This window comes from Convolutriloba macropyga, chromosome 4, assembly GCF_964194025.1.
Source record: "Convolutriloba macropyga chromosome 4, txConMacr16.3, whole genome shotgun sequence".
In the NCBI taxonomy this organism is placed as follows: domain Eukaryota; kingdom Metazoa; phylum Xenacoelomorpha; order Acoela; family Convolutidae; genus Convolutriloba; species Convolutriloba macropyga.
Window position 1 is genome coordinate 18,859,442 of NC_134471.1, and position 18,894 is coordinate 18,878,335.

Consider the following 18,894-nt stretch of genomic DNA (forward strand, 5'->3'; position numbering starts at 1 on the left):
GAAATCATGTTTCTCTTTTTTCTGACTGTTTTTTTAATGTGCAAGTTAATTTGTAGCCATTCCTTGCACCCTCCAAAAACAATTCAAAACTTTTGTCCTGCGTAATCTGAAACTTTGTTTACTGTTTTAAGGTTTCTGGAAATTTTTTTGCTGCTTTTTTTTCTTAATACCCACAAGACGTCTTATATTTATGACAAAAAAGAGGTAATCCCGCTTCACTGTGAATTGTTTTGCTGGTGGAATAAGTCGTGATTTGTTTGGAATTTCCATCAGAGAGGCGGGCTCGAAGTTCTCTTTTGCCCTTCTGTACATTTTGTCGAGAAGTTCAGTTCCGCTCATTGCTCAAAGAATTGTGTGTTGGTTAGATTTTTGTTGATTTATCTGTGAGTATAATAACAATGAAAACGAATATGGGCGCTTTTTTAAAACTTGCGTTCTTTTTGTTTGGGTCGGGCAGTTATCTTTCTGAATCAGCCAGGCAAGAAAATTGTTTAAGGTATTCCTGCAAATAAAGACATTGTGTAACACACAAGAGTTGATTTCATATTCTTTTTCTTGTGATTGGTTTTTTCTGAGGGCGCATGGTGTTTTGGTAGTCAATTCGCAAGCACAATGAGCGACTTCAGTTTCCTGTTCAACGTATTTAAAGTATTTCATAAATTTTCAATTTTCAAGATTTCTAGAAACTTTTGGTGCTGTTGTCTTTTTTCTTAATACACACAATGCACCCGATGGCCTTTATGGCGAAGTGGGAACTATAGCAGCTTTGCGGTACAGGTACTTTGTTTAGAATAACGCCTGGGTGGCAAACCTATGCGTCCAGAATTGAGTATGTGACCTCTTCTAAAGACTGTTTCTTTAATTTCCCGACAAATTTCTGTCTTCCGAAAAACCGGAAAATCGAGTTCGAGTCAGTTCATCGTTCATTTATCGGAAACTGGTGGATCAATTTAATTGTTCATAGGCTCATTTTGTACTAAATGCCTCTCATTTGCTAATAAAGATTGTTATACTAAATCAGCCAAACAAAAAAAAATAATTAGCTCAAATTTGCCATTTTTGTAATTGTACAAGTTGAAAAGCAAAGTTGTTGTTGTTGTAAAGTCTTTACAGCAAAGCTGAGGGCAATTTATCCCATGCATACCGTTTAGAAAAATGTCCACTTTTAACTGCCGTTTTTTTAGTCCCATGCGAGCTGCAAAATGCAGATGTTGTTTTCGTTGGTTTTCGTCTCCACGAACTTCCAGAGGAGCTGTGTGATTCGCTTGTTGAGTCCAGTCGACCGTTATTTTCATGTTCTCGTCCTTTATTCATACGAATTGTGTTTTGTGGCCATTTTTCTTTTCGATGACGCTAACTGAATACTTGTTTCAAAATATTTCCTCCAATTTCTGTTATTCTTTTTTCTGTTGATGTCTTTTCAACAAAACAAACTAAACATCCTGGCCTCTATGGCGAGGTGGGAATTTGTTGCCAGTTCATTTGAGAGGTTTTCGGTGTCTAATAACTCGTCAGTGGACAAAACCACTCGGAAAGTCCTGTATCAAGCCATTTTGCGAGTTTTTACGAAATCGTTATCTCTGCGAATAGCCAAAAAGTTGTTGTGTCATTCGGGTATTGGTTGATATCTCCAAGACAACTGCGCCAAAGTATATGGCCTTGGGCGGATCCTGTTGCTCCTAAAGTTTTCTGGGTTGCTATATTCAGTTGTCATTCGGAATCGGTCGGGCAACAAAGTTTTTAGAGCACAAACTTGCTATTTTGTTTTAAACGAATAAGTTGGCGAGCAAACTTGACGGTGTTTTAGATGTGTTAGTCTAATATAGATTCACATTGTGTTCTTCGACCATGTTTCAAGACCATGAAGCTATCTTTATAATTGTTTTGGTGTTTCATCAAATTTTCCTTTTCATGGAAACTTCGTTTGTTGTCGATGTTTTTTTTTCAACAAAACAGAAAACACCCGAGCCTCTATGGCGAGATGGGAATTTAATCCCATCTCGCGGTAGAGATTTCAGGTGTCCAGCAACTTGTCAATGGACTAAATATGCGTCCAGAAACACACTGCAAATGGTGTTTTAAGCCATTTCCAGCGTTCCTACCAGAACTCGGGCTTTGCTTATAGCCAAAAATGGGGTACAATTCAGTGCTTTGCAGATTTCTCAAAAACTACACTACCAAATTAAACGACCATAGGCGCGTTTTCTTGCTTATGAACCCCTCTTGATTGCTCTATTCGTTTGTCATTCTGAACCAATAACCGAAAAAAGTTATTCATGTCCAAACTTTGAGATAATTTGCAATTTTTGGTCATTTGGGGTATCAAAATTTCAGTACCACAAAACAGCTGATTAAGTTATAAGTTATAGTTCCCTAGCTTCGTCAGAATGAAGGGAATGCTCCCATATATATTTATCATACCATTTTAGCAAATGCAGATACCGAATTTTGACTCTGCAGCCGGAGTACTCTGCTTTTTTGGTCAGTTGGTACGGTACCTTTACTTTGGAATAACTCGTTGTAGAGTGAATCGATTTTAATGAAACTCTTTTTGTTAGACCCAGCTTGAGCTAAGCTTCGTTTTGATATACGTCTCCTTAAGTTAGCTCAGTTAGGCAGTGAATGCGGTGAAAAAAATTCATCATCTGGTAGCGATAAAATAAATTGAGCTATTAGTGTACAATCGTGAGCGCTTTCAGGTGGAGGATATAAAACGTAGACTGGTCAACCAGTGCAAGAAAGTGACTTTTATTTTTTCCCCTTCTGTCTTGTCGGGAAACCCGGAATCTTAGTTGTTACCAGTCATCTTGTCGTGAAACAAACTTTTGTCCGATTAAACTTGCAGGAAATCTTGTGAATCTTGAGTTTCTTGGGAAAGTTAGCGGGAAACACAGGAATCTTTTTTTTGGAGGAAAACTTACCGGGAAGGTTCAGTATTTAAGTAAACATAGCGCAAAGCACGGCAGAATCTCGGAACGACTATGTTAATTCTCTAAACATAGTGAAAACAAGTGTGAAAGGCCTGAGACTACTGATTTTACTGGATTGCATGTAAAACAAAATCGTTTCACGGTCAAAATATATCATCCCCAAAAAAATTTTTGATTTCAATGGGAGACTTTACTGTCTCTTATCCCACGTTTCCTAGATCAAGGTGGCAGGCTGGTGATCCAAAAATATCCCCATTTTTATTATCCTTAGCTAAAAATAGGGCTGAAGTGAATAAGTATATTTTGGCAGCTATATTCGTCAACAAAATGTTGAACTCATGTTTTTTCTTCTGACTGTCACTGTCTTTTGAGTGAGCATGTGAATATGAAGTCATGCCTCATACATCCCGAAGAAATTTGATCTTTTTGTCCGGCGTAAATCAAAAAAAATTTTAATTTCAAGGCTTTTAAAAATTTTGTGCTTTTTTTCTTATTACAAACAAAACATCTCGAACTTTCCGACAACATTAGAAGTACTCCCATTTCACTGTAAAGGCTTCTGGTGTACAATGACTTGATTAATTTTTTTCCGGAGAATTGGGCCCAAAGCTCTTTTGTGCCTTTCTACGCATTTTGCCGAGATTGTCAAGAAATAGGTTGTTGGTTTTATTTTTGTTGATTTCTCTGTGAGTATACTACCGATGGAATTGGACATGGCCATGTTCCATCAAACTTGAACGTTTCTTGATTGCTTTATGCAGTTGCCATTCTGAATAGGCCAAGCAAAGAAACTGTTCAAGTATTTTCTGGAGGAAAAAGCAATTTAGAACAACAAAAGCGTTGAAATCATGTTTCTCTTTTTTCTGACTGTTTTTTTAATGTGCAAGTTAATTTGTAGCCATTCCTTGCACCCTCCAAAAACAATTCAAAACTTTTGTCCTGCGTAATCTGAAACTTTGTTTACTGTTTTAAGGTTTCTGGAAATTTTTTTGCTGCTTTTTTTTCTTAATATCCACAAGACGTCTCATATTTATGACAACAAAGAGGAATTCCCGCTTCACTGTGAATTGTTTGCTGGTGGAATAAGTCGTAATTTGTTTGTAATTTCCGTCAGAGAGGCGGGCTCGAAGTTCTCTTTTGCCCTTCTGTACATTTTGTCGAGAAGTTTAGTTCCGCTCATTGCTCAAAGAATTGTGTGTTGGTTAGATTTTTGTTGATTTATCTGTGAGTATAATAACAATGAAAACAAATATGGGCGCTTTTTTTAAACTTGCGTTCTTTTTGTTTGGGTCAGGCAGTTATCTTTCTGAATCAGCCAGGCAAGAAAATTGTTTAAGGTAATCCTGCAAATAAAGACATCGTGTAACACACAAGAGTTGATTTCATATTCTTTTTCTTGTGATTGATTTTTTCTGAGGGCGCATTTTTTTTTGTAGTCAATTCGCAAGCACAATGAGCGACTTCAGTTTCCTGTTTAACGTATTTAAAGTATTTCATAAATTTTCAATTTTCAAGATTTCTAGAAACTTTTGGTGCTGTTGTCTTTTTTCTTAATACACACAATGCACCCGATGGCCTTTATGGCGAAGTGGGAACTATAGCAGCTTTGCGGTACAGGTACTTTGTTTAGAATAACGCCTGGGTGGCAAACCTATGCGTCCAGAATTGAGTATGTGACCTCTTCTAAAGACTGTTTCTTTAATTTCGCGACAAATTTCTGTCTTCCGAAAAACCGGAAAATCGAGTTCGAGTCAGTTCATCGTTCATTTATCGGAAACTGGAGGATCAATTTAATTGTTCATAGGCTCGTTTTGTAACTAAATGCCTCTCATTTGCTAATAATGATTGTTATACTAAATCAGCCAAACAAAAAAAAATAATTAGCTCAAATTTGCCATTTTTGTAATTGTACAAGTTGAAAAGCAAAGTTGTTGTTGTTGTAAAGTCTTTACAGCAAAGCTGAGGGCAATTTATCCCATGCATACCGTTTAGAAAAATGTCCACTTTTAACTGCCGTTTTATTAGTCCCATGCGAGCTGCAAAATGCAGATGTTGTTTTCGTTGGTTTTTGTCTCCACGAACTTCCAGAGGAGCTGTGTGATTCATTTGTTGAGTCCAGTTGACCGTTATTTTCATGTTCTCGTCCTTTATTCATACGAATTGTGTTTTGTGGCCATTTTTCTGTTCGATGACGCTAACTGAATCCTCTTTTCAAAATATTTCATCCAATTTCTGTTATTCTTTTTTCTGTTGATGTCTTTTCAACAAAACAAACTAAACATCCTGGCCTCTATGGCGAGGTGGGAATTTGTTGCCAGTTCGTTTTAGAGGTTTTCGGTGTCTAATAACTCGTCAGTGGACAAAACCACTCGGAAAGTCCTGTATCAAGCCATTTTGCGAGTTTTTACGAAATCGTTATCTCTGCGAATAGCCAAAAAGTTGTTGTATCATTCGGGTATTGGTTGATATCTCCAAGACAACTGCGCCAAATTATATGGCCTTGGGCGGATCCTGTTGCTCCTAAAGTTTTCTGGGTTGCTATATTCAGTTGTCATTCGGAATCGGTAGGGCAACAAAGTTTTTAGAGCACAAACTTGCTATTTTGTTTTAAACGAATAAGTTGGCAAGCAAACTTGACGGTGTTTTAGATGTGTTAGTCTAATATAGATTCACATTGTGTTCTTCGACCATGTTTCAAGACCATGAAGCTATCTTTATAATTGTTTTAGTGTTTCATCAAATTTTCCTTTTCATGGAAACTTCGTTTGTTGTCGATGTTTTTTTTTCAACAAAACACAAAACACCCGAGCCTCTATGGCGAGATGGGAATTTACTCCCATCTCGCGGTAGAGGTCTCAGGTGTCCAGCAACTTGTCAGTGGACTAAATATGCGTCCAGAAACACACTGCAAATGGTGTTTTAAGCCATTTCCAGCGTTCCTACCAGAACTCGGGCTTTGCTTATAGCCAAAAAATGGGGTACAATTCAGTGCTTTGCAGATTTCTCAAAAACTACACTACCAAATTAAACGACCATAGGCGCGTTTTCTTGCTTATGAACCCCTCTTGATTGCTCTATTCGTTTGTCATTCTGAACCAATAACCGAAAAAAGTTATTCATGTCCAAACTTTGAGATAATTTGCAATTTTTGGTCATTTGGGGTATCAAAATTTCAGTACCACAAAACAGCTGATTAAGTTATAATTTATAGTTCCCTAGCTTCGTCAGAATGAAGGGAATGCTCCCATATATATTTATCATACCATTTTAGCAAATGCAGATACCGAATTTTGACTCTGCAGCCGGAGTACTCTGCTTTTTTGGTCAGTTGGTACGGTACCTTTACTTTGGAATAACTCGTTGTAGAGTGAATCGATTTTTATGAAACTCTTTTTGTTAGACCCAGCTTGAGCTAAGCTTCGTTTTGATATAGGTCTCCTTTCGTTTCAATCAGCCCTTTTTGATAAATTGGCCAGGACAGGTGCCCCAATTTTGACCCGGTGCAGCAGGGTACCTGTACAGCCAGTACTCCTTGAAGCTTTGAATTTTGTTACTTCGGGTGACAAAATTAGTGTTTTGAATTGCTCATCTAACGTAAATTCAGAATGTATACTTTATATAGCGTTTTCAGAGGTTTAGGTGTTCAATTTTAGCTCTGAAGGTGTTGTATCTCTCCTCTATGGTCATTTGTTACGGTACTTTATTTTTGCTATAAGTATTTGAAGAATGCACCGATTGGGCTCATTTTCTAATATTATGCTTATATCGAGCAGTGCTACAAACATGCTTATATCGAGCAGTGCTTATATCGAGCAGTGCTACAGTGTTGTAAGTGCGTTTGTTTTGGCCAGTAAACTTGGCCCCCGTTTGACCTCCTGAGGAGATAAACACTACCATGAATACGATATTAAACTTGTCATGTGTTCAATTAAACGGCGAATTTTAGTTTTTTATAATTCTGGGATATTGGGGATTCTCCCCATATATGTTTTATATGGCGTTTTCCGTAGTTTAGATGGTCAATTTTTGCTCTTTAAGTCACCTCTCCTCGCTTCTGACGAGATTGGTACGGTACCTTATCTATGCACTTTTCTCGTTTCCGACAAGATTGGTACGGTACCTTATCTATGCATTATCTCTTCGTAGAATGGACCGATTTGGATGATCTTTCGACAAGATGCGTATCTTAAGCAGTACTGCTATTGGTCCTAGTTTGGTTTTGTTTCGTTCGGCCAGTTTTGAAATATTGACTATTATAGATATCCCCCTTTTGACCTGCTAAAACAGGAGAATGACCATGTTACTTGGATTACGGACCTGTAGATCTTACTTTTAGAGTGGTTTAATTTGCTGGTTAGACCCAGTGTATGCCAGTGATACTGCCAACAAAATTTGGTTGTTTTAGTTAATTTATTTGTTTGACATTTTGGATGATCCAGGTCACTTTTTTGGTCATTTGGTAACAAAGGCTCGATCATTAATAACTCTGCCTACAGTATTTTTTTCCTATTGAGTTGCATAGTTAGTGAGCTCATCATGCGTGCTTTCTTTTGATGTAATGAAACCTGAAAAAATACTCACAAGAAGTTGTAATTTTTTGTACGAGCATCGGAAACGTCCCAATTTTCGATCGGACTCGGTCGGTTTTTGCTAATAACTCTGTGTATAGAGAGAATTTTTTTTTATTTTGTTTAGTGATGTAAACAGCTTAGTTCAAGATGGTTTCAATGGTATACATGTCATATAGTGTTGTTTTCAAAAGGTAGTGAAATCAGCCCGCGAGTCGACCGTAATTTACGTGATTTTGAGCGTTTCTGACGTCATTCGTGCCGTAACTTCAATCTCGTATCCATTGCAAAATGAATTTTCATGATCTCTGAGTTCCATGGCATCGATCCAGAACTCATGCCAAAATTCGGCCTTGGTCAGTTGGTGTTTTTTTTGGGGGGGTCCTTTGGGGGGGGGGGGGGGGGTCGCTAGGTGGCCCTACGTCTCGTGTGTTGTCTTTGATGTTCTTTTATGTATATTAACAAACTGTTTTTTCAGAGTTTGTTTGCTTGGCTTCTCTTCTCTTCTCTCTGCTGTCTTCTCCGCTCCCTTCCGAGTTCTTCCCGCTTCTTTGATCGCTAGCTTGGCTAGCTGTCGCTTTCTTTCGGTCTGCTTTTTCGGTTTGCTCTTCACCGCAGAGCTGCGGTTTTCGGACCGGTTTTTTGGTCCGTGTTCCCACATTGTGGGAATGTGTTCTTGCAAAGCAAGAAGGTTCGTTGAAGCTTTGCGCTCTCTTGGATTTTCAATTTTGCACTTTTCTGTTTGCTTCCGCTTTTTTTGGTCTGGTTTGCTGTGCACCGCACAGCTTGTGTTTTTACAGCTTAGGACTTGTTCAAGCTCAAAAAATCTTTTTTTTTTGCAGTTTCATGATAAATGATTTTTAGTATAGTCAAGGACTTGTTCATATCATTTTAGAGTCTATGTAGGAGTGTAATAGTACTAGTAGTCCCTGAAGGAGAGCTAATTTATAATGTAGCTGGTCTGAAAAAAAAAGTACTTAACACGTTGTCAAAATTCGATCTCAAAAATTACTCTTGTGCGTTTTTATAAAAAGTGATTTTCAGTATAGTCAAGGAGTGGTTCAAATTATTTGAGGATCTACGTAGGAGTGTCATAGTACTAGTAGGCTCTGAAAGAGCTGATTGATGATGTAGCTGATCTGAGAAAAAAGCACAACACGTTGTCAAATTTCGAGCGCGAAAATTATTCTTTTGCGTTTTCATAAAAAGTGATTATCAGTATAGTCAAGGACTTGTTCAATTGATTTGAGGGTCTACGTAGGAGTGTCACAGTCCTAGTAGGTTCTGAGAGAGGGCTAGTTGTTGATCTAGCTTGTCTCGAGATCAAAAATTATTCTTGTGCGTGTTCATAAAAAGATATTTTCATTTTAGTCAAGTACTTGTTCAAATGAAAAGAGGGTCTACGTAGGAGTGCCATAGTCCTAGAAAGTTGAGAGAGGGCTAATTGTTGATCTAGCTTGTCTGAAAAAAGTACTTGATACGTTGTCAAGTTTCGAGCTCAAAAAATATAAATTTTTATTATTATTACTTATTATTATTGTTATTATTATTATCATTATTATTTGTATTATTATAATTATTATTAGTATTATTATTATTAGTATTAATATTAGTACTATTATTATTACTATAATTATTATTATTATTGTTATTGTTTTTTATTATTATTATTTTTTGTTTTTTTTTATTTTTATTATAATAATAATTATTATTATTAATATTTATATCAATTTTATTATTATTATCATTATTAATTTTTTAATGATTATTTTATTATTATTATTATTATCATTATCATGATTATTATTAAAATTATTATTTTTATTATTATTAATATTATTGTTATTATTATTATTATTACTAATATTATAAGTTTTATTATTATTTTTATTATTAGTATTATTATTATGTTATTAATGTTAAAAATTTTATTTTTACTTTAATTGCTGTTTCAGCCTCAGTTGGAATTCCTGATAACCAAAAGATGTCGAAGAGACGCACTACTCCATCTTGTTTTTGGTTTGAGCGGCACGGCGATTGCAGATTTAGCGAAAGCTGCAAATTTTCTCATGATTTTGAATCAAAAGTTAAACGGTTTGATTCATTTGTTCCCAGAGCACAAGAAACCGCAATTGATAATGAATCTCATAGCCAGCAGTCAGTTTTCGACCGGTTAACGGGAACACCCCCGCGCCGACCAACTAATAAACGCCTGCCTCCACTGTTCTCAGAACAACAGGAGCGCGATTGTTTTATAACGGACGGTGCAACGAAACCGGAAATTAACTTTGTCAGGGGCAATTTCCAAAAGAGTGAATATATTAGCATTGCATTAATTTCCGATTCGATAGGAACAGGTGTGGTGGCGAATGGTATGAAAACTTTTGCGTTGCCAGGGGGTAAAATTGAGGATGCTGAAAAAACCCTGATTAGTTCAGATGCCTTGATTACTTATTCGTATTTTATTCTGTTTATCGGAGTCAACAATCTGTATAAGTTTTTGTAATAAACTAAGGAAACTCCCGAAGTTCCAGGATCTTGTCATTTTCACGCTTCAATGATACCATTGCCTTGATGACTCTGCGAAGAAACCTTTGAAATCGATAACAGCATTCAATCAGCTTCTAAAAATCAACCTTAATTCTTTCAGAACGCAAGATTGTGTCTCGAAAAGATCGAGTTATCAGGACGATTCAGTGCATCTGAAGCCTGTAGGACTAGAAAGACTTGCATGTGCTGTTTCCAAGGCAAGAAAAGCCATGATGGGCTATGTAAAGATTGACGCCTGAACTGAAACGAAATCTTGAATAACAATGCATAACTGAAACATACATCAAAGATTTTTTAATCCAAAGTTTTGTTTTGACAAACTTTCACTCCGTTGTGAAATTTTGTGAATCGAAAAGTTGATATAGTCTTAGATCAACCTTTGCGGCCTCGTTTTCCAAACTTTGGTCTCATCTAGTATTAGGGGATACACAAGGAGAGACCTCGGTCAATTGAAATTCTTGTTCTCTGATATTTTTTAATTGAAGCATTTGTCAGGTTTGAGACATCATTTGTTAATTAAATTTTTGCCTGACGCCTGACGTTTTTTTTAAAAAAATCGAGCTAATGAGATGTTATGGGTTGTTTTGTCTGAACAGGAAAAAAACATGTGAGAACCTGATTACATAATAAGACCGATTACTTTCCGAAGTGAGTTTTGGATACATTGACTTAATTTGAAGATCTTTCTGGGGCGGTTTGCGTGTGAATGATCTTCAATGGCAGTCAGTAATGAAATAGCACTTTTCTGTTTGTTGATACAGTGGTCTTGTTTTCTTGATGACTTAAAACTTCCTTTTCCTAAATAATAAGGCTTTTCCAGTTATCCTCTGTTTATCTGAACCGAAAACAAAAATGAGGTAACATGATAATAAAACAAGACCAATGACTTCCCGACGAGAGTTTTCGATACGTTGAACTGTTTGAAGATCTTTCTGGGGGGGTTTGCCTGTGAATGATCTTCAATGGCAGTCAGTAATGGAATAGCACTTTTCTGTTTGTTAATACAGTGGTCTTGTTTCCTTGATTATTTAAACTTTCCTTTCCTAAATAGTGATGCTTTTCCAGTTATCCTCTGTTTATCTGAACAGAAAACAAATGTGGTACCCTGATAATAAAATAAAAACCAATTACTTCCCGAAGAGAGTTTCTGATACGTTGACCTGTTTGAAGATCTCGAAGATCTCTCTGGCGCGGTTTGCCTGTGAATGATCTTCAGTGGCAGCCTGTAATGAAATATCACGTTTCTGTTGATACAGTGGTCTTGTTATCTTGCTATTTTAAAACTTCTTTTTCCTAACTATTAATGCTTTTCCAGTTATCCTCTGTTATCTGAACCGAAAACAAAAATGTACTCTGATTAAAAAATAGGACCAATTACTTCCTGCAGAAAGTTTTTGATACGTTGACCTGTTTGAAGATCTTCCGGGGCGGTTTGCCTGTGAATGATCTTCAGTGTCAGTCTGTAATGAAATATAACTGTTCTGTTTTTTCATACAGTGGTCTTGTTATCTTGCTATTTTAAAACAATTTTCCAAACTATTAATGCTTTTCCAGTTGTCCTCTGTTTATCTGAACCGAAAACAAAAATGTACCCTGATTATAAAATAAGACCAATTACTTCCTGAAGAGAGTTTTATATACGTTGACCTGTCTGAAGATCTTTCCTGGGCGGTTTGCCTGTGAATGATCTTCGATGGCAATCAGCAATGGAACAGCATTTTTCTGTTTGTTGATACAGTGGTCTTGTTTTCTTGATTATTTAAACTTTCCTTTCCTAAATAGTGATGCTTTTCCAGTTATCCTCTGTTTATCTGAACAGAAAACAAATGTGGTACACTGATAATAAAATAAGACCAATTACTTCCCGAAGAGAGTTTCTGATACGTTGACCTGTTTGAAGATCTCGAAGATCTCTCTGGGTCGATTTGCCTGTGAATTATCTTCTGTGGCAGTCTGTAATGAAATATCACTTTTCTGTTTGTTGATACAGTGGTCCTGTTATCTTGTTATTTTAAAACGTCTTTTTCCCAACTATTAATGCTTTTCCAGTTATCCTCTGTTTATCTGAACCGAAAACAAAAATGTGGTACCCTGATAATAAAATAAGACAAATTACTTCCCGAAGAGAATTTTTGATACGTTGACCTGTTTGAAGATCTCGAAGATCTCTCTGGCGCGGTTTGCCTGTGAATGATCTTCAGTGGCAGCCTGTAATGAAATATCACTTTTCTGTTGATACAGTGGTCTTGTTATCTTGCTATTTTAAAACTTCTTTTTCCTAACTATTAATGCTTTTCCAGTTATCCTCTGTTATCTGAACCGAAAACAAAAATGTACCCTGATTAAAAAATAGGACCAATTACTTCCTGCAGAAAGTTTTTGATACGTTGACCTGTTTGAAGATCTTTCGGGGCGGTTTGCCTGTGAATGATCTTCAGTGTCAGTCTGTAATGAAATATAACTGTTCTGTTTTTTTATACAGTGGTCTTGTTATCTTGCTATTTTAAAACATTTTTCCAAACTATTAATGCTTTTCCAGTTGTCCTCTGTTTATCTGAACCGAAAACAAAAATGTGGTACCCTGATAATAAAATAAGACCAATTACTTCCCGAAGAGTATTTTTGATACGTTGACCTGTTTGAAGATCTCGAAGATCTCTCTGGCGCGGTTTGCCTGTGAATGATCTTCAGTGGCAGCCTGTAATGAAATATCACTTTTCTGTTTGTTGATACAGTGGTCTTGTTATCTTGCTATTTTAAAACTTCTTTTTCCTAACTATTAATGCTTTTCCAGTTATCCTCTGTTATCTGAACCGAAAACAAAAATGTGGTACCCTGATAATAAAATAAGACCAATTACTTCCCGAAGAGTATTTTTGATACGTTGACCAGTTTGAAGATCTCGAAGATCTCTCTGGCGCGGTTTGCCTGTGAATGATCTTCAGTGGCAGCCTGTAATGAAATATCACTTTTCTGTTTGTTGATACAGTGGTCTTGTTATCTTGCTATTTTAAAACTTCTTTTTCCTAACTATTAATGCTTTTCCAGTTATCCTCTGTTATCTGAACCGAAAACAAAAATGTACCCTGTTTAAAAAATAGGACCAATTACTTCCTGAAGAAAGTTTTTGATACGTTGACCTGTTTGAGGATCTTTCCGGGGCGGTTTGCCTGTGAATGATCTTCAGTGTCAGTCTGTAATGAAATATAACTGTTCTGTTTTTTGATACAGTGGTCTTGTTATCTTATTATTTTAAAACATTTTTCCTAACTATTAATGCTTTTCCAGTTATCCTCTGTTTATCTGAACCGAAAACAAAAATGTACCTTGATTATACAATAAGACCAATTACTTCCTGAAGAGAGTTTTTGATACGTTGACCTGTTTGAAAATCTTTCCTGGGCGGTTTGCCTGTGAATGATCTTCGATGGCAGTCAGCAATGGAACAGCATTTTTCTGTTTGTTGATACAGTGGTCTTGTTTTCTTGATTATTTAAACTTTCCTTTCCTGAATAATGATGCTTTTCCAGTTATCCTCTGTTTATCTGAACCGAAAACAAAAATGTGGTACCCTGATAATAAAATAAGACCAATTACTTCCCGAAGAGAGTTTTTGATACGTTGACCTGTTTGAAGATCTCGAAGATCTCTCTGGGGCGGTTTGCCTGTGAATGATCTTCAGTGGCAGCCTGTAAGGAAATATCACTTTTCTGCTTGTTGATACAGCGGTCTTGTTCTCTTGCTATTTTAAAACTTCTTTTTCCGAACTATTATTGCTTTTCCAGTTATCCTCTGTTTATCTGAACCGAAAACAAAAATGTAAACTGATTATAAAATAGGAGCAATTACTTCCTGAAGAGAGTTTTTGATACGTTGACCTGTTTGAAGATCTTTCCGTGGCGGTTTGCCTGTGAATGATCTTCAGTGGCAGCCTGTAATGAAATATCACTTTTCTGTTTGTTGATACAGTGGTCTTGTTATCTTGCTATTTTAAAACTTCTTTTTCCTAACTACTATTGCTTTTCCAGTTATCCTCTGTTTATCTGAACCGAAAACAAAAATGCGGTACCCTGATAATAAAATAAGACCAATTACTTCCCGAAGAGAGTTTTTGATACGTTGACCTGTTTCAAGATCTCGAAGATCTCTCTGGGGCGGTTTGCCTGTGAATGATCTTCAGTGGCAGCCTGTAATGAAATATCACTTTTCTGTTTGTTGATACAGTGATCTTGTTATCTTGCTATTTTAAAACTTCTTTTGCCTAACTATTATTGCTTTTCCAGTTATCCTCTGTTTATCTGAACCGAAAACAAAAATGCGGTACCCTGATAATAAAATAAGACCAATTACTTCCCGAAGAGAGTTTTTGATACGTTGACCTGTTTGAAGATCTCGAAGATCTCTCTGGGGCGGTTTGCCTGTGAATGATCTTCAGTGGCAGCCTGTAATGAAATATCACTTTTCTGTTTGTTGATACAGTGATCTTGTTATCTTGCTATTTTAAAACTTCTTTTGCCTAACTATTATTGCTTTTCCAGTTATCCTCTGTTTATCTGAACCGAAAACAAAAATGCACCCTGATTATAAAATAAGATCAATTACTTCCTGAAGAGGGTTTTTGATACGTTGACCTCTTGAAGATCTCGAAGATCTCTATGGGGCGGTTTGCCTGTGAATGATCTTCAGTGGCAGCCTGTAATGAAATATCACTTTTCTGTTTGTTGATACAGTGATCTTGTTATCTTGCTATTTTAAAACTTCTTTTGCCTAACTATTATTGCTTTTCCAGTTATCCTCTGTTTATCTGAACCGAAAACAAAAATGCACCCTGATTATAAAATAAGATCAATTACTTCCTGAAGAGGGTTTTTGATACGTTGACCTCTTGAAGATCTCGAAGATCTCTATGGGGCGGTTTGCCTGTGAATGATCTTCAGTGGCAGCCTGTAATGAAATATCACTTTTCTGTTTGTTGATACAGTGGTCTTGTTATCTTGCTATTTTAAAACTTCTTTTTCCTAACTACTATTGCTTTTCCAGTTATCCTCTGTTTATCTGAACCGAAAACAAAAATGCGGTACCCTGATAATAAAATAAGACCAATTACTTCCCGAAGAGAGTTTTTGATACGTTGACCTGTTTCAAGATCTCGAAGATCTCTCTGGGGCGGTTTGCCTGTGAATGATCTTCAGTGGCAGCCTGTAATGAAATATCACTTTTCTGTTTGTTGATACAGTGATCTTGTTATCTTGCTATTTTAAAACTTCTTTTGCCTAACTATTATTGCTTTTCCAGTTATCCTCTGTTTATCTGAACCGAAAACAAAAATGCGGTACCCTGATAATAAAATAAGACCAATTACTTCCCGAAGAGAGTTTTTGATACGTTGACCTGTTTGAAGATCTCGAAGATCTCTCTGGGGCGGTTTGCCTGTGAATGATCTTCAGTGGCAGCCTGTAATGAAATATCACTTTTCTGTTTGTTGATACAGTGATCTTGTTATCTTGCTATTTTAAAACTTCTTTTGCCTAACTATTATTGCTTTTCCAGTTATCCTCTGTTTATCTGAACCGAAAACAAAAATGCACCCTGATTATAAAATAAGATCAATTACTTCCTGAAGAGGGTTTTTGATACGTTGACCTCTTGAAGATCTCGAAGATCTCTATGGGGCGGTTTGCCTGTGAATGATCTTCAGTGGCAGCCTGTAATGAAATATCACTTTTCTGTTTGTTGATACAGTGATCTTGTTATCTTGCTATTTTAAAACTTCTTTTGCCTAACTATTATTGCTTTTCCAGTTATCCTCTGTTTATCTGAACCGAAAACAAAAATGCACCCTGATTATAAAATAAGATCAATTACTTCCTGAAGAGGGTTTTTGATACGTTGACCTCTTGAAGATCTCGAAGATCTCTATGGGGCGGTTTGCCTGTGAATGATCTTCAGTGGCAGCCTGTAATGAAATATCACTTTTCTGTTTGTTGATACAGTGATCTTGTTATCTTGCTATTTTAAAACTTCTTTTGCCTAACTATTATTGCTTTTCCAGTTATCCTCTGTTTATCTGAACCGAAAACAAAAATGTACCCTGATTATAAAATAAGACCAATTACTTCCCGAAGAGAGTTTTTGATACGTTGACCTGTTTGAAGATCTCGAAGATCTCTCTGGGGCGGTTTGCCTGTGAATGATCTTCAGTGGCAGCCTGTAATGAAATATCACTTTTCTGTTTGTTGATACAGTGGTCTTGTTATCTTGCTATTTTAAAACTTCTTTTGCCTAACTATTATTGCTTTTCCAGGTATCCTCTGTTTATCTGAACCGAAAACAAAAATGTACCCTGATTATAAAATAAGACCAATTACTTCCCGAAGAGAGTTTTTGATACGTTGACCTGTTTGAAGATCTTTCCGGGGCGGTTTGCCTGTGAATGATCTTCAGTGGCAGCCTGTAATGAAATATCACTTTTCTGTTTGTTGATACAGTGGTCTTGTTATCTTGCTATTTTAAAACTTCTTTTTCCTAACTACCATTGCTTTTCCAGTTATCCTCTGTTTATCTGAACCGAAAACAAAAATGCGGTACCCTGATAATAAAATAAGACCAATTACTTCCCGAAGAGAGTTTTTGATACGTTGACCAGTTTGAAGATCTCGAAGATCTCTCTGGGGCGTTTTGCCTGTGAATGATCTTCAGTGGCAGCCTGTAATGAAATATCACTTTTCTGTTTGTTGATACAGTGATCTTGTTATCTTGCTATTTTAAAACTTCTTTTGCCTAACTATTATTGCTTTTCCAGTTATCCTCTGTTTATCTGAACCGAAAACAAAAATGTACCCTGATTATAAAATAAGACCAATTACTTCTTGAAGAGGGTTTTTGATACGTTGACCTCTTGAAGATCTCGAAGATCTCTATGGGGCGGTTTGCCTGTGAATGATCTTCAGTGGCAACATGTAATGAAATATCACTTTTCTGTTTGTTGATACAGTGGTCTTGTTATCTTGCTATTTTAAAACATTTTTCCAAACTATTAATGCTTTTCCAGTTATCCTCTGTTTATCTGAACCGACGATTTGCCTGTGAATGATCATCAGTGGCAGCCTGTAATGAAATATCACTTTTCTGTTTGTTGATACAGTGATCTTGTTATCTTGCTATTTTAAAACTTCTTTTGCCTAACTATTATTGCTTTTCCAGTTATCCTCTGTTTATCTGAACCGAAGACAAAAATGTACCCTGATTATAAAATAAGACCAATTACTTCCCGAAGAGAGTTTTTGATACGTTGACCTGTTTGAAGATCTCGAAGATCTCTCTGGGGCGGTTTGCCTGTGAATGATCTTCAGTGGCAGCCTGTAATGAAATATCACTTTTCTGCTTGTTGATACAGTGGTCTTGTTATCTTGCTATTTTAAAACTTCTTTTTCCGAACTATTATTGCTTTTCCAGTTATCCTCTGTTTATCTGAACCGAAAACAAAAATGTAAACTGATTATAAAATAGGACCAATTACTTCCTGAAGAGAGTTTTTGATACGTTGACCTGTTTGAAGATCTTTCCGTGGCGGTTTGCCTGTGAATGATCTTCAGTGGCAGCCTGTAATGAAATATCACTTTTCTGTTTGTTGATACAGTGGTCTTGTTATCTTGCTATTTTAAAACTTCTTTTTCCTAACTACTATTGCTTTTCCAGTTATCCTCTGTTTATCTGAACCGAAAACAAAAATGCGGTACCCTGATAATAAAATAAGACCAATTACTTCCCGAAGAGAGTTTTTGATACGTTGACCTGTTTCAAGATCTCGAAGATCTCTCTGGGGCGGTTTGCCTGTGAATGATCTTCAGTGGCAGCCTGTAATGAAATATCACTTTTCTGTTTGTTGATACAGTGGTCTTGTTATCTTGCTATTTTAAAACTTCTTTTTCCTAACTACTATTGCTTTTCCAGTTATCCTCTGTTTATCTGAACCGAAAACAAAAATGCGGTACCCTGATAATAAAATAAGACCAATTACTTCCCGAAGAGAGTTTTTGATACGTTGACCTGTTTGAAGATCTCGAAGATCTCTCTGGGGCGGTTTGCCTGTGAATGATCTTCAGTGGCAGCCTGTAATGAAATATCACTTTTCTGTTTGTTGATACAGTGATCTTGTTATCTTGCTATTTTAAAACTTCTTTTGCCTAACTATTATTGCTTTTCCAGTTATCCTCTGTTTATCTGAACCGAAGACAAAAATGTACCCTGATTATAAAATAAGACCAATTACTTCCCGAAGAGAGTTTTTGATACGTTGACCTGTTTGAAGATCTCGAAGATCTCTCTGGGGCGGTTTGCCTGTGAATGATCTTCAGTGGCAGCCTGTAATGAAATATCACTTTTCTGCTTGTTGATACAGTGGTCTTGTTATCTTGCTATTTTAAAACTTCTTTTTCCGAACTATTATTGCTTTTCCAGTTATCCTCTGTTTATCTGAACCGAAAACAAAAATGTAAACTGATTATAAAATAGGACCAATTACTTCCTGAAGAGAGTTTTTGATACGTTGACCTGTTTGAAGATCTTTCCGTGGCGGTTTGCCTGTGAATGATCTTCAGTGGCAGCCTGTAATGAAATATCACTTTTCAGTTTGTTGATACAGTGGTCTTGTTATCTTGCTATTTTAAAACTTCTTTTTCCTAACTACTATTGCTTTTCCAGTTATCCTCGGTTTATCTGAACCGAAAACAAAAATGCGGTACCCTGATAATAAAATAAGACCAATTACTTCCCGAAGAGAGTTTTTGATACGTTGACCTGTTTCAAGATCTCGAAGATCTCTCTGGGGCGGTTTGCCTGTGAAT